Below are 16,430 nucleotides of genomic sequence, written 5' to 3' on the forward strand. Positions count from 1 at the left end.
AGTAGAAGGGAGATGAAAGATGAATATTATGTATAACTGTAGATGCAAAAATTCTAAACAACAGCAGTCTGAATCCGGGGATATGAAATAGAAGGATACTTCATTACTAAATTTAGTTTATCTCAAAGACACAAAGCTGGCCTAATGTTAAAAAAATCAATCAGTGTAATTCATCACACTGAGAATGTAAAGCAAAAACGTGATTGTTTCACAGATGCAAAAAAGCAATTATAAGGCATAACACTCATTTATTATTTAAAATAAACACTGCCAACAAACTAGGAAAAAGAAGGGGACTTATTAATGTGATATTGTTTACCTACATTAAATCTTCAGCAAACATCAAACTTAATAATGAAATATTAAATACTTTCCTCTGGAAATCATGATAAGGACAAAGATGCCCATAATATCCACTTCCCTTCAACATTTAGAGTAGAAGTTTCAGCCAATAGAGTAAGACAAGAAAAATATACTAAAAAGCACAAAGATTTAAAAAGGAAAGAGCAAAACTATTGTTATTTTGAAGATAATGATTGACTACATAGAAAACAGAATAAGATATTAGAAATTATGAGTTTTACAAGGCTACTCAATATACAACAATCAACTACATTTCTCTGTTAGTAACAAACAGCTAGAATATTAATTTAAAGGAAAAATATATCATTTACATTTGCGTTGAAAGGAATATCAAGTACCTAGGAATAAATCTAACAAAACATTTCGAGACCTGTATGCAGAAAACTGTAAATTTTTCTTAAGGAAGACCTAAATAAAAGAGAAACAGGCCGGGCGCAGTGGCTCAAGCCTGTAATCCCAGCACTTTGGGAGGCCGAGACGGGCGGATCACGAGGTCAGGAGATCGAGACCATCCTGGCTAACACGGTGAAACCCCGTCTCTACTAAAAATACAAAAAAAACCTAGTCGGGCGAGGTGGCGGCGCCTGTAGTCCCAGCTACTCGGGAGGCTGAGGCAGGAGAATGGCATGAACCCAGGAGGTGGAGCTTGCAGTGAGCTGAGATCGCGCCACTGCACTCCAGCCTGGGTGACAGAGCGAGACTCCGTCTCAAAAAAAAAAAAAAAAAAGAGAAACAACACCGTATTCATGCACTGTAAGATTCAATGTCATAAAAATACCAATCCTACATGAACTTGGTGTATAGATTTACTGTAGTCCCAACTGAAATCCCAACAAGCAGATTCTAAAATGTATATGGAAATGAAAAGACCAAAAGTAGTTAAGCTATTCCTGAAGAACAAAGAAGAGAGTGGATTTGCTCTGCCCAGTATCAAGACTTAAAATAACACTACATTAATTAAAGCAGCCTAGTATTTGTTCAAGGACAGATAATAGATTAATGGAATAGGATAGAGTGTTCTTAAAGAGATCCAGATATATATGGACACTTGATTCATGACAAATATAAAATTGAAGGAGGATAGAGAGAAAACTATTTTAAAAATGTATGTGGCTGGGACAATTGAGTATCCACAAGGAAAACATGAAATGAGGCCCCTACCGCAAACCATATACAAAATTCAATTCCAGGCGGAGTATATGTGAAAAGAAAGTTGAAAAGATCAAGAAAAAAAAAAAAAAAGCCTTTTAGAAGGTTAAACAAAACTGATACATTTGAGTACATTAAATATAAGAATTTTGTTCATCAAAAGACAGCATTAAGAGAGCGAGAAGGCAAGCCACAGAGTGGAAGAAAATAGTAGGGGCACATAAAACTGACAGAGAGCTCAAACTACATAAAGAATGTCTATAAATCAGTAAGGAATAAATAAAACATAGAAAAATGGGCCCCCAAAAACCCTGATATGCATTTCAGAAAAGGGAATCCAAATAGCCAACAGACATATGAAGGATGCCCAACCCTGTTAGTAACCAAGGAAATGCAACTAACATAATGTTCCTATTAGCCCAAATCTGGAACAACTCCAGTGTTCATGAACTGTAGAATGGATAAATAAATTGAGGTATAGTCATATAATACAATACCATACAAACAATAAAAATAAATAAACTTCCCAGGCACAGTGGCTCATGCCTGAGTAGCTGGGATTACAGGAGTGCACCACCATGCCTGGCTAATTTTGTGTTTTCAGTAGAGAAGGAGTTTCACCATGTTGGTCAGGCTGGTTTTGAACTCCTGACTTCAAGTGATCCACCCACCTCAGCCTCCTAAAGTGCTGGGATTACAGGCATGAGCCACTGTGCCTGGCCTATTTCCACCTTCTTAATATAAGGATTTTTGAAGCTCATCAGCAGCCCTCATCAAATACCCGTGGACTCTTTTAGCAGTGGGATTTATGTGTTGTAGAAAAACCAGTAATAGCTAATATCAAGCCCTCTTCTAAGTGCTTTAATTGTTTTAATTCATTTAATCCTCATAACCACCTTGCAAGTCAGTGATCTACCAAGGGCAGGTCCTTGGGGGCATTGTCTATAGAAAATCCTGATAAAATTTTCTGCTTTTTATTATCATGGTCCAGCAATTCTTAAAGAGATCAGGAATAAAATCCTCCTCTCTAAAAAAAAAGTATTTTGTTGATCAAAGGTCTAAATAATTCATGATGATTACTGATGAGTTATAATTTTATACAAATAAATGTAAGTTTCAAACTAGCATATTTTTATTACAGATTAACATTGCATCCTACCCGGAAGTTAATTCAGAGAATTCTCAGTTCTACAGCCGGCACCTGACCCATGTGGACTCAGGCTGTTTCAAAAGTGGGTTTCTATGGCTGTCTGAGCTGCCTTTTCTTCAGGTGCAATCACAAGACAAGCCCTGGGATGCCGCAGATTCACCATGAACGGTGGATTCCTGATAGACAATGATAGCAGGATGCCTAGAGAGGCGAAGATGCAAACTTTGAGTTATTTGAGTTCTGTCTCCATGAGACGTCTTGGAGTTTTGTGTTTAAAATTCCAAACGATGAAACAGAATGCAAACTATGAGATGACTAATTTAATACGAAATGGGCAAAACTGAGTTTGTATCTGAAAAAATGGTACTGCATTTGAATAGTATCTTTAAAATTAAAATGTAAACCAGGCGTTCTCCTTCCCCCTCGTAGCGCTCTGGCTCTGCAGGAGCCTCTGCACAGAGCAGAGAGCCTGGACATTGCACTCCTGATGCCCCTGAACGCACACCCGCGGGCACTGTCCCAGACCCCGTGGGGCACAGGCATACTTGCCTACCGGGCAGTGTTTTGTGCCAGTGAACTCAAGGGGAAGTAACTTAAATAAACACTGACCATGGCTAAAATGCCTCGGTGTGAGAACAGGAGGTCAGAGTCCAACAGGGCACATGGTGAAGTGCAGTCGACTGGAAACCTGGGGCAGAGCCTGGGTGTTTTCTGGCACTCAGCCCTGGAAAGACTCCATTAAACCAGAGTCCCTGGGGGACAAGCACCCTGTCCTTCTTACACATTATCGCCTGTCATTCGCACAGGTGTTTCCCCCAGATCTTCCCATTCCACAGGTTCCCCTCTATTGACCCTGCCACCGCCCACCCATCCAGCTCCCCGAGCTTGAAATGCTGGTCTTCAGCATCTCCACGCTAAAACAGTTGCTCTCTCCTCAAAGTCGCTTGAGTCTCTTTTTTCCTTCCTTTTTTTCCCAGTGTAAACACCCAGGAAAGGCCTCCACTGCCTGCCATCTGGGCTCTCCAGCCCCTTTCTTGGGTTCCCTATGTCATCTCTGCTCTGAGCCTCTCCTCCATTTCACACTTGGTCTGTCACAGGTCTGCTTCAGGAGCTGACTTCCTGCCTGAATTAAGCCAAATCCAAAACTCTTTTTTCTGGATTCAGTCAACTCCTGCATATTCTCTCCATCCTGCACCCTCAGTCCTCGCCAACTCGCCAGTGTCATTTCTTCCTCTTTTCCACCTGAGATCCTTCCTCCACAAAGACTTTCGCAATTCTCCACAAAACTGAGCCCATCCAAAGCAATAGACATTCTGGTGGGTCAGGCACAGTGGCTCATGCCTGTAATCCCAGCACTTTGTGAGGCTGAGGCAGGCAGATCACTTGATGTCAGGAGTTCGAGACCAGCCTGGCCAACATGGCGAAACCCTATCTTTACTAAAAATACAAAAATTAGCTGGGCATGTTGGCGTGCGCCTGTAGTCCCAGCTATTCAGGAGGCTGAGGCAGGAGGATTGCTTGAACCCAGGAGGCTAAGGTTGCATGCATCTGTAGTCCCTGCTATTCAGGAAGCAGGAGGATCGCTTGAACCTGGGAGGCTGAGGTTGCAGTCAGCTGAGATCATGCCACTGTACTCCAGCCTGGGCAATAGAATGAAACCCCATCTCCAGAAAAAAAGAAAAGAAAAGAAAGCAACAGACATTCTGTAATTCTATTCTAACCATCCCACTGCTTGTTTGTATTTTTGGGTTTCATGCTTATCTTTAATGGCTGTCTTCACCCCGCTCATCATCTCCCCTGAAGCCATCACCTGTCTCTCTGTTTGGGGTTTAAAGGTGCCTGTGATCTTTCCCATCATTCAAATAAAGAGAGACTGCATGGCTTCTCCAAGCTATCATAGAACTTGGCTTTCAACTTCTAGTCTTCTGGATTCAAATCCAATGTTCCTTCCCCTACACCAGGGATACTTAATAGCATACAAGGTAACTTTAGCCGGTACTCAGAAGAAATTTTTATCAATTCTATATTGATTTTAATGTGTGTTAGAAAAACCAAAAATCATCACATCCTCGGCTCAAGTTGCCACCTCCCAAGCCTAGTAATAACTCCTCTAATGCATCACCATTCTCAACAGAAAAACTGTCCACAGTCTTGTTTACTGCCATTTCATAAATGAGAAGTAGCAAAGAACAAGAATTTGTTTAAGCTAGTGGTTCTGTCAACCTTGGCTGCCATGAGAATTATTTGGAGAAACATTTTTTTAAAACACCGATGACTGGATCCCCTTCCCCTCCCTGCCTTGGTAAAATTGGTTGAGAGTAGAGTCTAGATGGTGTAAAATATCCCAGGTGCTTCAAATTGAAATCAGGGTCGAGATCTTCTGGTTTACGTCAGTGACTGCACAGCTGGGCCTGAGGATTGCATTTCTTTCTTCTTGTCCCTTTTTTTTTTTCCTTAGAGATAATGTCTCACTCTGTCTCCCAGGCTAGAGTGTAATGGCACAATCATGGGTCACTGCTCAAGCAATCCTCCTCCCTCCACCTCCCAAGTAGCTGGGACCACAGATGCAGGCCACCACATCAGCTAATTTTTAAACTGTTTGTAGAGATGGGGTCTTGCTATGCTGCCCAAGCTGGTCTCAAACTTCTGGCCTCAAGCTATCTTCCCCACCTTGGCCTCCCAAAGTTTTGGGATTACAGACATGAGCCACCCCACCCAGCCATGAATTGCATTTCTGAAAGCTCCCGTGTGATGTTGATGCTTCCCATTCAATCCAGGGAACACACTTTGATCCCCAATGATGCAGATGAATCTGGGAGGACCACTGTGGGTTTTTTCCTTCCCAGCATACTTTTGTTCTCTAGTAATAGCTCCTGACAACATGCTTTGGAGAGCCACGCCTCATCAACTCTTAGGTGTAGCTGATACCTCACCACTCAGGAGCAGGAACCACACCCAAGTCTGGCCAATGCCCAGAATCTGTATCTGCTCCAGTGAGTAATGGGTTCAGTGATGGGTGCTTAATACAGTCCAGTGAGAGTCAGTGCTGGGAATTTTGCTGAAACCCTTGAGAAGAGGTGCTAAGTTGGCAAGACATAGGCCTGGAGCTGCTGGTGACTGTTTTGCCTTTGCCTGGGAGGAACCTGCCTGAGGGTGGAGCAGGCAGGTGAAAGCAAAGGAGACTGACAGACCAAGTAGATGGCACCCTTTTACTCCCTGGTTCCAGCCAAACCTGAATTCAGACATACATTTTTCAGTGGCATGAGCTAATAAGTTTCCTTTCTTGCTCAAGCCAGTTTGAGGTGGATTTTTGTCAAGTGCAGTTCAGAAAGTGCTGATACATGAAACATCGCAGTGCACCTGCCACCCCGCAGAGGGGGCTTCCAGCCTCTCTTCGGGAGGCTGCTCCACCATCTTCAAAAAGGCCCCAGGATGGAGCAACAGAACCCTGAGATGTCAGTCAGTGTCATCACCTCCCTGCTTCTTGGGAAGACTGGGGGACAAAGAGGGGTGAGGAATTGCCCCAAGTTGTGCATTCAACAAAGCCAGCTAGGATTTCAGACCTTGGCTCTATCAGTAGGCACACCCACACCAGGGGGCGGGTGACAGCCAGCAGGCAGTGCCACCATGTTGCTCAGGTCTCCTTCGCAAGGACACCCACTGTAGGGAGAGGGTCTCACTGCTTCACGAAAAGTGGCTTTATTATTGCCCACTTCTCAGTGTCTCTAATTGCAATCTAACAAACACACACTTTTTTTTTTTTTTTTGAAACCGGATCTCACTCTGTCACCCAGACTGGAGTGCAGTGGTGCACTCTCGGCTCACTGCAACCGCAACCTCCCAGGTTCAAGCGATTCTCCTGCCTCAGTCTCCCATGTACCTGGGATTACAGGCTCCCACAACCATGCCTGGTTAATTTTTGTATTTTTAGTAGAGATGCGGTTTTGCCATGTTGGCCAGGCTGGTCTTGAACTCCTGACCTCAGGTGATCCATTCACCTTGGCCTCCCAAAGGCTGGAATTACAGGCGTGAGCCACCGCCCCCAGCCAACACACACCTTTTTAAAAAGCCATATCAAATCCATGATTTCTGGGATACTATTGCTTAGAAAAGTAGTTGTCAAACTGTAGCCCTCTAATTAGCAATATCAGAATCACCTGAGAAATCGATAAAATGCATATTATCAGCCCCTCCCCAGACCCACTGCACCCTGAGAGGGAGATCCAGCCATATATCATTGAACAAGACCTCCAAGTGATTCTGATACATGTTCAACTTTGAAAGCCACTGGCTATGGCTAAGTAAATTTTTTAAATGGGTTTAAAGTCTATTTAATGAAAATTACAAAGTAAATGTAAATGATTTGTGAATATAGCAAAAATGTAGGAAGCTATATAGAAGTGACTAAATATGAAGAAGTGCCATCCTATAACATGGAAGCCTCTAGGAGTGCAAAGGAAGGAAGGTCTACCCCAACCCAGGGAGATTAAACCCACCCCCAAACATTGCAAGAGTCCCCCTATGCTGGCAAGGGGGGCTTTGTCACTTGTTTGTTTGTTGTTTTGCTGAGGGACAGAGAGTTTACCTGTTTAACTCCGACCATTTATCCCTCACTATTTGGAAAACTATAAAATAGAAGAGTCCTCTCTTAAGATGATCTACCCAGATGACTTGGGGACTTTCCCTTTGTTACAGATAAAGAAACAGGTTTTGGCCCTAAGGCTTTGAACATTTCCCAGTGAATAACAGTCACTGCTGGTTATACAAACCCAGCTCACCTTGAACACACGAGACCCAGTGCAACCATCCCGTCACGTGGGAAGGGTGGGCCTGAAAGAGCCTTCACAATCACAGAGCATCCATAACGACCTTGAACGCAGATTCTTAAGAAGGACCAGGGATACACGTGGTTTCGTTGATAATGAGAGCGTGGATTTCAGGCGGGGCCCTCAGAATGCTTGAAACCAGCCCCACCAGGGGCTGCAATCCCTCGTGAATCTGACGCATCTGTTCACAACAGCCTTGAACCACATCCATGAAAATCATTGTCGCCACCGTTGGACCCACCTCCCCACTGAATAGGTGAGCAGAGTGCTTTGTTGAGACCCCTTTCCTAAAGGGTTCGTATATTTCTTTAACCATGTTTATGTGGGATTCTCTGACATTCAAAAGATAGCAGTCTCGCATTTAATGTCTTCCTAGCATAGCAATGTGTGTATCCTCGGTTCCAAATGCAAAATGTAACTCATGAGCATAAAAGCTCTAAAGAAACCTTGGTCACTCATGAGAATGGCATAAAATCCAGAGGTGCTGTCTCAAGACGGGGTTCATCTGTCCCTGAAACGAAGACACAGTGGTGGTCTTAAATCAGAAGACAGCTCCAGGGATTACCTGGTGTGAGAATGATGAAAAACAGCATTTTGTTTCTTTGTAGTCTATTTCTTTTTGTTGTTATTTTTGAGTTTTTTAAATTGGGATAAGATACATATAACATAAAAGCGACCATCTGAACCATTCTTAACCATGCAGGCGTTAACACACATTGTTGTGCAGTCATCACCACCATCCACCTCCATAGCTCCTTTCATTTTGCTAAACTGAAACTCTATGAGTGAAACAGCTCCCAGTTTCTCCCTCCCCCAGCCCCTGGCAACCACCGTTCTACCTTCCGTCTCTCTGAATTTGACCATAATCTATTTCTGAGTGAGACCTTTACCTGACTCATTACTGAGTAAATCCTAATGAGAGTAAAATTGTCTCAGCCCCTCAGCGAGCAAGTTTTGGATTCAGGCATCTCTGGGATACTCAGTATGACCATAAAGCAGAACTCACAGAATGTGGCCATAAGTGGGGATTTTCTGTTCAGTATTTTGCTCTGGATTTGTTTATGTGAACATCCCTGGGGTAGCAACAGGCACATTGGATTTAGATTCAGAAGAATTGGGATTGAAAACCCAATGCTTCATTATCTCGGAGAAGCCACCTCCTCTCTCCAAATCTCTTAGATTGGTTCTCATTTTAATTTTAATTTTAATTTTATTTTTTTTTTTTTTCTGAGACAGAGTCTTGCTCTGTCGCCAGGCTGGAGTGCAGTGGCGCGATCTCGGCTCACTGTAACCTCTGCCTCCCGGGTTCAAGAGATTCTCCTGCCTCAGCCTCCTGAGTAGCTGGGATTACAGGCATGTGCCACCACACCCTGATAATTTTTGTATTTTCAGTAGAAATTGGGTTTCACCGTGTTGGCCAGGCTTGGCTCAAACCCCTGACCTCAAGCAATCTGCCCACCTTGGCATCCCAAAGTGCTGGGATTACAGGTGTGAGCCATTGAGCCTGGTCTGGTTTTTATTTTTAAAACTCAGAAGATTTCATGTAAAAATTTCAATTTCTGGACTCTCTTGAAAAAAATCAAAAATCAAAAGAAGCACCCATTTTTTTTAATGTTCAAAAACTTCAACTAGGCACTTTACCAAAGAAAGATATACAAGAAGCCAATATGCCTAAACAAAGATGCTCAACATCATTAGTCATCAGGGAAATGCAAATTAAAATCACAGTGAGATAGGCCGGGTAATGTGACTCACGCCTGTAATCTCAGTACTTTAGGGGGCTGAGGAGGGTGGATCATGAGGTCAGGAGGTCGAAACCAGCCTGAACAACATGATAAAACCCTGTCTCTACTAAAAATACAAAAATTATCCGGGCTTGGTGGCACACGCCTGTAATCCCAGCTACTCAGGAGGTTGAGTCAGGAGAATCACTTGAACCCGGGAGGCAGAGGTTGCAGTGAGCTGAGATCGCGCCACTGCACTCCAGCCTGGGCGACAGAGTGAGACTCCATCTCAAAAAAAAAAAAAAAAAAATCACAATGAGCTAACACTTGGAATGACTTAATCAGTAAAGCTAACAATACCAAGTGCTCACAAAGGCACAGAACAACTGGAAGCTGCATCTATAAGCAGCCTGGAAACTTCTTACAAATTTAAAATGCACTTACCACATGTCCTCCCCTGGGTATGTACCCTAGAGAAATGAAAAATTATCTTCCCACAAAAATACACACCCAAATGTCTATAGCAGGTTTATTCATAATTATCCCAAAATAATGCAAATGTTCTTCAACAGGTGAATAGAGAGAAGCACTTGTCCGTCCGTGTCCTGGAAAACCACTCAGTAATAAAAGGAACACATGACTGGTACGACCAACATGAGTGAATCTCAAATGCCTCATGCAATGGAAAAGAAGCCAAACTCCAAAGACTGTCCACTATCTGATTCCATTTCCATGATTTACTGGAAAAGGCTAAACTGCAGGTCAGTGGCCACCAGGGGCTGGGTTGGGGAGGGTGTTGCTTGAAATGAGCATGAAGGAATTTTGTGGGGAGTGCCAGAACTGCTCTGTATCTTGATCTTGGTGGTGGCTACACAACTATTGTATTTATTTGCTGAAAACTCATAGAACTGCACACTAAAGAGTGAATTGTGCTACCAATAAATCAGACCTCAGTAAACTTGACCACTGCACCTCATCCTAAAAAAAAAATCTAGCACTCCTGGGCCCACCTTCCTGCACAGCCACAGTTGGCTGAACAGGACAGAGCTAGACAGTTAGGCAACGGGCGCTCACCTCCTTGCTTAGCTTGGGTTCCCCTCAGATGTGGTTCCTGTGCTCAGGACAGGCAGCTCACCTGTGAGGGGTTGGCAGGAAGCAAAAGTGGTGGAAAAGAGTAGAAAAAGGGCACATTGATGGTTTGGTTCATCTGATCGGGGAGCAATCACCCTGAGGCACTTTGCAGAACCAGCCTCCACATCCTCCGTGTTCTTCATTCGCAGATCAGGAGGCTACCACACTTACCTGGTCACATTCCTCGTTGTTGGAGTCACTCTCCATGCCATGAGCAGCCCCCGCCATTGTGTTGGGTTAACAAAAGCTCCTGCAACTTGGGAGAAAACTAGTTTCCAAAATATGGGGCCGTGCAGCAAGCTCTGCAAGGTCGGAACTGAGTATGGCAGGTGTGGCCAAGAGCAACGATGCCACTGGAGGATGACACAGGCTGCAAAGCATGCCCCCCACCCACCTTCACGAGGAACCCCACCCTCAGCCCTGCACCCGCTTGTGTCCTTGGGCCAGCCCAGGGAGGGATATGAGCTCATCACTGCTGCTAGGCATGATAAAGCGACTGCTTATAAACAACAATCAGGGAGTGGATGGGGAGTGGAGACCACGAGGCTGAAAATGAGTAAACCTGGTTTCTATTTCTGGTTCTTCCAACAACCAGTTCTGAGACCTTGAGCAAATCATGTGCCTATAATGGACCTCAGTTTTCTTCTGTGTCAAATGAAGACAGACAGAATTAGGTAAGCTCTCTAGTCCCTGCCATCCCTTAAAAAGCTATCATTCCATCGTGTCTCCAAGAAGTGTCTCTCTCTGCAAAATAGTCACTTTAGGAAGCCATGGTACATGGTACAGTTCACTGGAATTGCTCAAAACATGTCAAGGCTTAGAACACATGCTTTTCAACGGCAACAAAAGCCAAAATTGACAAATGGGATCTAATTAAACTAAAGAGCTTCTGCATAGCAAAAAAAACTACCATCAGAGTGAACAGGCAACCTACAGAATGGGAGAAAATTTTTGTAACCTACTCATCTGACAAAGGGCTAATATCCAGAACCTACAAAGAACTCAAACAAATTTACAAGAAAAAAACAAACAACCCCATCAAAAAGTGGGCAAAGGATATGAACAGACATTTCTCAAAAGAAGACATTCATACAGCCAACAGACACATGAAAAAATGCTCATCACCACTGGCCATCAGAGAAATGCAAATCAAAACCACAATGAGATACCATCTCACACCAGTTAGAATGGCAATCATTAAAAAGTCAGGAAACAACAGGTGCTGGAGAGGATGTGGAGAAATAGGAACACTTTTACACTGTTGGTGGGATTGTAAACTAGTTCAACCATTATGGAAAACAGTATGGCGATTCCTCAAGGATCTAGAACTAGAAGTACCATATGACCTAGCCATCCCATTACTGGGTATATACCCAAAGGATTATAAATCATGCTGCTATAAAAACACATGCACACGTATGTTTATTGCGGCACTATTCACAATAGCAAAGACTTGGAATCAACCCAAATGTCCATCAGTGACAGACTGGATTAAGAAAATGTGGCACATATACACCATGGAATACTATGCAGCCATAAAAAAGGATGAGTTTGTGTCCTTTGTAGGGACATGGATGCAGCTGGAAACCATCATTCTCAGCAAACTATCACAAGAACAGAAAACCAAACACCGCATGTTCTCACTCATAGGTGGGAACTGAACAAGGAAATCACTTGGACTCGGGAAGGGGAACATCACACACTGGGGCCTATCATGGGGAGGGGAGGGGGGGAGGGATTGCATTGGGAGTTATACCTGATATAAATGACGAGTTGATGGGTGCTGATGAGTTGATGGGTGCAGCACACCAACATGGCACAAGTATACATATGTAACAAACCTGCACGTTATGCACATGTACCCTAGAACTTAAAGTATAATAAAAAATAAATAAATAAAAAAAAATGAAGCTTCAAAAAAAAAAAAAAAGAACACATGCTTTTGGTTATATCCAAAAGTGAAGAGCTCCCATGTCTGGGCAACGGATTATAGTTTGGAATTTCAATGTTTATGAACCATATGGGGATCAACCTGGAAAAAGCTTGATCCCAAAACCAGGTATAAAGCAGTGCTTCCAAAACGTGGTCTGAGGACAGCCTGTATCAGGGGCACTCGGGTGCTTGTTACAAAGCAAATGTGCAACAGACCCAAACTGAAGGACCTTCTACAAAATAACTGACCAGTACTCTTCAAGACTGCCAAAGTAATCAAAGACTAAGAAAGACAGAGGAACCATCACAGATGGGAGGATACTACAGAGACATGACTGTGACTGCAATGTGGGGTCCTGGATTCCATCTGAGAACAGGGAAAGAACATAGCAGAAGAGCTGAGGGAATCCAGATAAAACCTGGAGTTCAGTCACTAGCATTGCCTCCACGGTAAGTTCCTGGTTTTGACCATTGCACTGATTGCATAAAACAATAACAGAGTGGGGTGAGCTGGGTGAGGGGTAAACAGAGCTCTCTGTACTGTTTTTGCAACCCCTCTGTAAGTCTAAAATTACTACAAGATACAAAGGATTTACAAAAAAGAAAAATATATTGCTGCAACTACTGTCACAATTCCTACTAAAAGCTAACACTCCTTGAAGGTTTACAATCCACCAGGAAGAAGAGTAGATGTGGATCACCTCTCTACCACCACCATCCTATTAAATCCAATTTCCTGGACTTGGAACTCAGAATCTTCCTTTTCACAGTTTCTCCAGGGGATTCTAACACAAGCTAAAGTTTAAGAACACAAGCAGTAAAATAATAAAAAAACTGTGTGTGTGAGTGTGTGTGTGTGTGTGTGAGAGAGAGAGAGAGAATGGGAGATCTGAAGACAAGACAGGGGGAATATTAACATCAGTCAGATTAAGTTGGTGGGTACATGGGTATCAATCATTTTCTATTTGGGTAAAATATGAAATCTTTTTTAAATTAAAAAATTTAAATTAATAAATTTTCTGAACTGATATGGCCTCTCAACTTTTCCAGCCTTCAGCTCATCACATGCGCTCAAGCTGCAGGCCTGAGAAACACATCTGGGAGTCGTCATCACAGGGGAAAGGAAAGGGCCTGAGGGCAGTCTTGAGTGTTGCCATGTTTCCTGACTCAGGACTCAGAAGGATCAGCAAAGGGAAGGAAGGAAGGAGGGAAGGAAGGGAGGGAGGGAGGGAGGGAGGGAGGGAGGAAAGAAGGAAGGAAGGAAGGAAGGAAGGAAGGAAGGAAGGAAGGAAGGAAGGAAGGAAACAGGGATAAGAAAACAAGGCTGAGGAAGTTGAACAAACCTCCACTGAACTGAGAACGATGACTGGGGTTGAAAACACAGTGTTTTGTGTAGATCTATGTGTGGATTGTACGGGTCTACCCAAAGGTTCTGCTTCTTTGTGGATAGACAAACTTTTTGTGGCTTTATGTCCTGTACCTAATGTCAAAAGCCATCCTAATTTGTTCCAACTCTGGGCCCCGAGGGCCAGGGTTGAGCGACCCAGGAGGGGAGTTTTCACAATTTGTTTTGTTCTGAATTGGCAGTCATTTCCAACGAGAGGCAGAAAGGAATAGGATGAAGACTCACAAAAACTCAAATGCCATCTTCTTTTACTCCCTCTGTCTCTTAAACTCAACTCTGTAATCATGGGGAGAGCCAAACATTCCACATTGCCATCTTTTCAGCAAGCTCGTTCACTCTGAAAATGTCAGCTCAAGGTCAAAATCACTTGAGTCCTCAAACACTCAATCCCAAAAGCCCGGTCTTCTAAGAGCAGGAGATCCCGAGTAGAAAGAAAAGACCACCCAGCCTCCCCTCTAAGTGCACAGTCTAGCTCCTGGACCACCTGGCCTGGTGGCCCACCAAGTCCCCGGGCTGCCTGCACTGGACCAATGCCAGGGTGTTGGAACAAGCCCTCCTTTGAACAAAAAGACGCCTAACAGTACCATTGAACAGACACACTGCTAGGATCCCTGCATCCACTTCCTGTGAAAACTACTAGGATGTTTGCATCAAAATCACAACAGTATTTAACTGGAGAGAAGGGGCAGAAAAAACAAATACGATGGTTCAATTGTCTTTTATTCTGCATTTCTTGCATTTCAGAACCAGAGAAAGTGGCGAGGAAAAGAAAAAGCACTTCTATATGCAGCTTAAACTTTAAAGATCATATTATTCAAGACACAGCTTTATCGGGGGAAAAAATAAGGGTAAAACAAAGCCAGATGAACTTAACGCGAATGGGATGCTTTTATGGAATCAGCAACGTTTCCATTGTTCAGCCTGAATTGCCCATATTTTTGTATTCACTGCAGACAATGAGTTCTTGTGACATTCTGGCATACATTATACTGGGGGAAGAAAACCCAACCTGCTTTATTTGTTCCATTTTCTGCTTTTAGACGTAATGGAAATGTTAACATGCTTAACATCCGTGGCCTCTCTTCCAGCCTCGTTTCACTTTTCGTAGTTATCATGAGTCTTGGTGAGGGTATGCGGTGCTTCCAGACAAGAGGTGGTGCATGCTAATGTGAGCTCAAAGCCAGCCTGCTCTATATCCTTCACGTGCAAACTCTCTCGCTCATTCTTTTAAAGACTTTCACAGCATATAGTCTCCATTATGATTAAAATGATCTCAACTGTCCTTCAGAAAAGAATGTAAGGCTTTTGACTACGTGAACCAGTTCAAGGAAAATCTCCCAGGAGTCCAGGACATGAAGATCACATTGTTGAACCTCTTTTATAAGCATTCAATTCCACCTGGTTTTATAGCTGCCTCACTCCCCTCGCTGGATGGGTTTCTCTTACATTAATTGATAACACTACGTTTAATTTGAAGTTCACGCCTAAGGTAGGAGCTATATAAATAAACTATTTCAGGTTCATGAGAGTAGGAGAAGGCAAAAGTGCCCTTATTTTTTTAAATCCTGTACAGGACTAGAATGACCATTCCATCTCAGTTGCCTGCTTTTCCAAAGAAGTGTGCATAAATTTCTTTCTTTAAAAAAAATGTGCAGACGGGCGTGGTGGTTCACGCCTATAATCCCTCAGGTGGATCACCTGAGGTCAGGAGTTCTAGACCAGCCTGGCCAACATGGTGAAACCCTGTCTCTACTAAAAATATAAAAATTAGCTGGGTGTGGTGGTGGGTGCCTGTAATCTCAGCTACTCAGGAGGCTGAGGCAGGAGAACTGCTTATCCCCAGGAGGCAGAGGTTGCAGTGACCCAAGATTGCACCACTGCACTCCAGCTTGAGTGACAGAGTGAGATTCCATCTCAAAAAAGAAAAAAAGTGTTCAAACTCTACACTTTTTTTTTTGAGACAGGATTGCCCAGGCTAGAATGCAGTGATACAATCATAGCTTCTGGGCTCAAGCAACCCTCCCACCTCAGCCTCCTGAGTAGGTGGGACAGGTGCATGCCACCACGCCCAGCTAATTTCTTGTATTTTTTATAGAGATGGGATCTCACTATGTTGCCCAGGCTAGTCTTGAACTCCTGAGCTCAAGCAATCCTTCCACCTCAGTCTCTCAAAGTGCTGGAATTACAGGTGTGAGCCACTGTGCCCAGCCTACATTTTTTTAAAGGGGGAATATTTACCTGGTAATAGACATTTTCCTGTATGGTTACCCTTTGTGCCTGTCTTTACTATTTCCATAGTGTCACAGATCCCACCACCAACTCCCTGCAAAAACAGGGAGAGAATCTTATTATATGGAGAAAGAGATTTGACTTCTGAAAAGTTCTGAGTAAGTGGAAGGACACTTCCCAGCCCACCAAACCCTCCTCAGATGAATCAAGAGAGGCCTTCTGGTCTCCTTTGGGGACCTGAGAGGAATGGAAGGGGAGGACAGTGAGGAAGGCCCTGCAGCTCAATCCCATGAGGTTTTCCCAGGTGGGTTCATCTTAGGTTGAGTCCCCAACACAATGCTGGCACCTCCATGAACATAGAAGCCTCATAAGTCCCCAAAGGGGGCTGCAAGAGTAAAGAGAATATGATTCAGCCTTAAAAAGTAAGGAAATTCTGACGCATGCTACAACACGCACAAACCTTGAACACATGAGTGAAATAAGTCCATCACAGAAGGACAAATCCTGTAGGATTCCACTTA

This window comes from Trachypithecus francoisi, unplaced genomic scaffold, assembly GCF_009764315.1.
Source record: "Trachypithecus francoisi isolate TF-2019V2 unplaced genomic scaffold, Tfra_2.0 Lachesis_group21, whole genome shotgun sequence".
NCBI lineage: Eukaryota > Metazoa > Chordata > Mammalia > Primates > Cercopithecidae > Trachypithecus > Trachypithecus francoisi.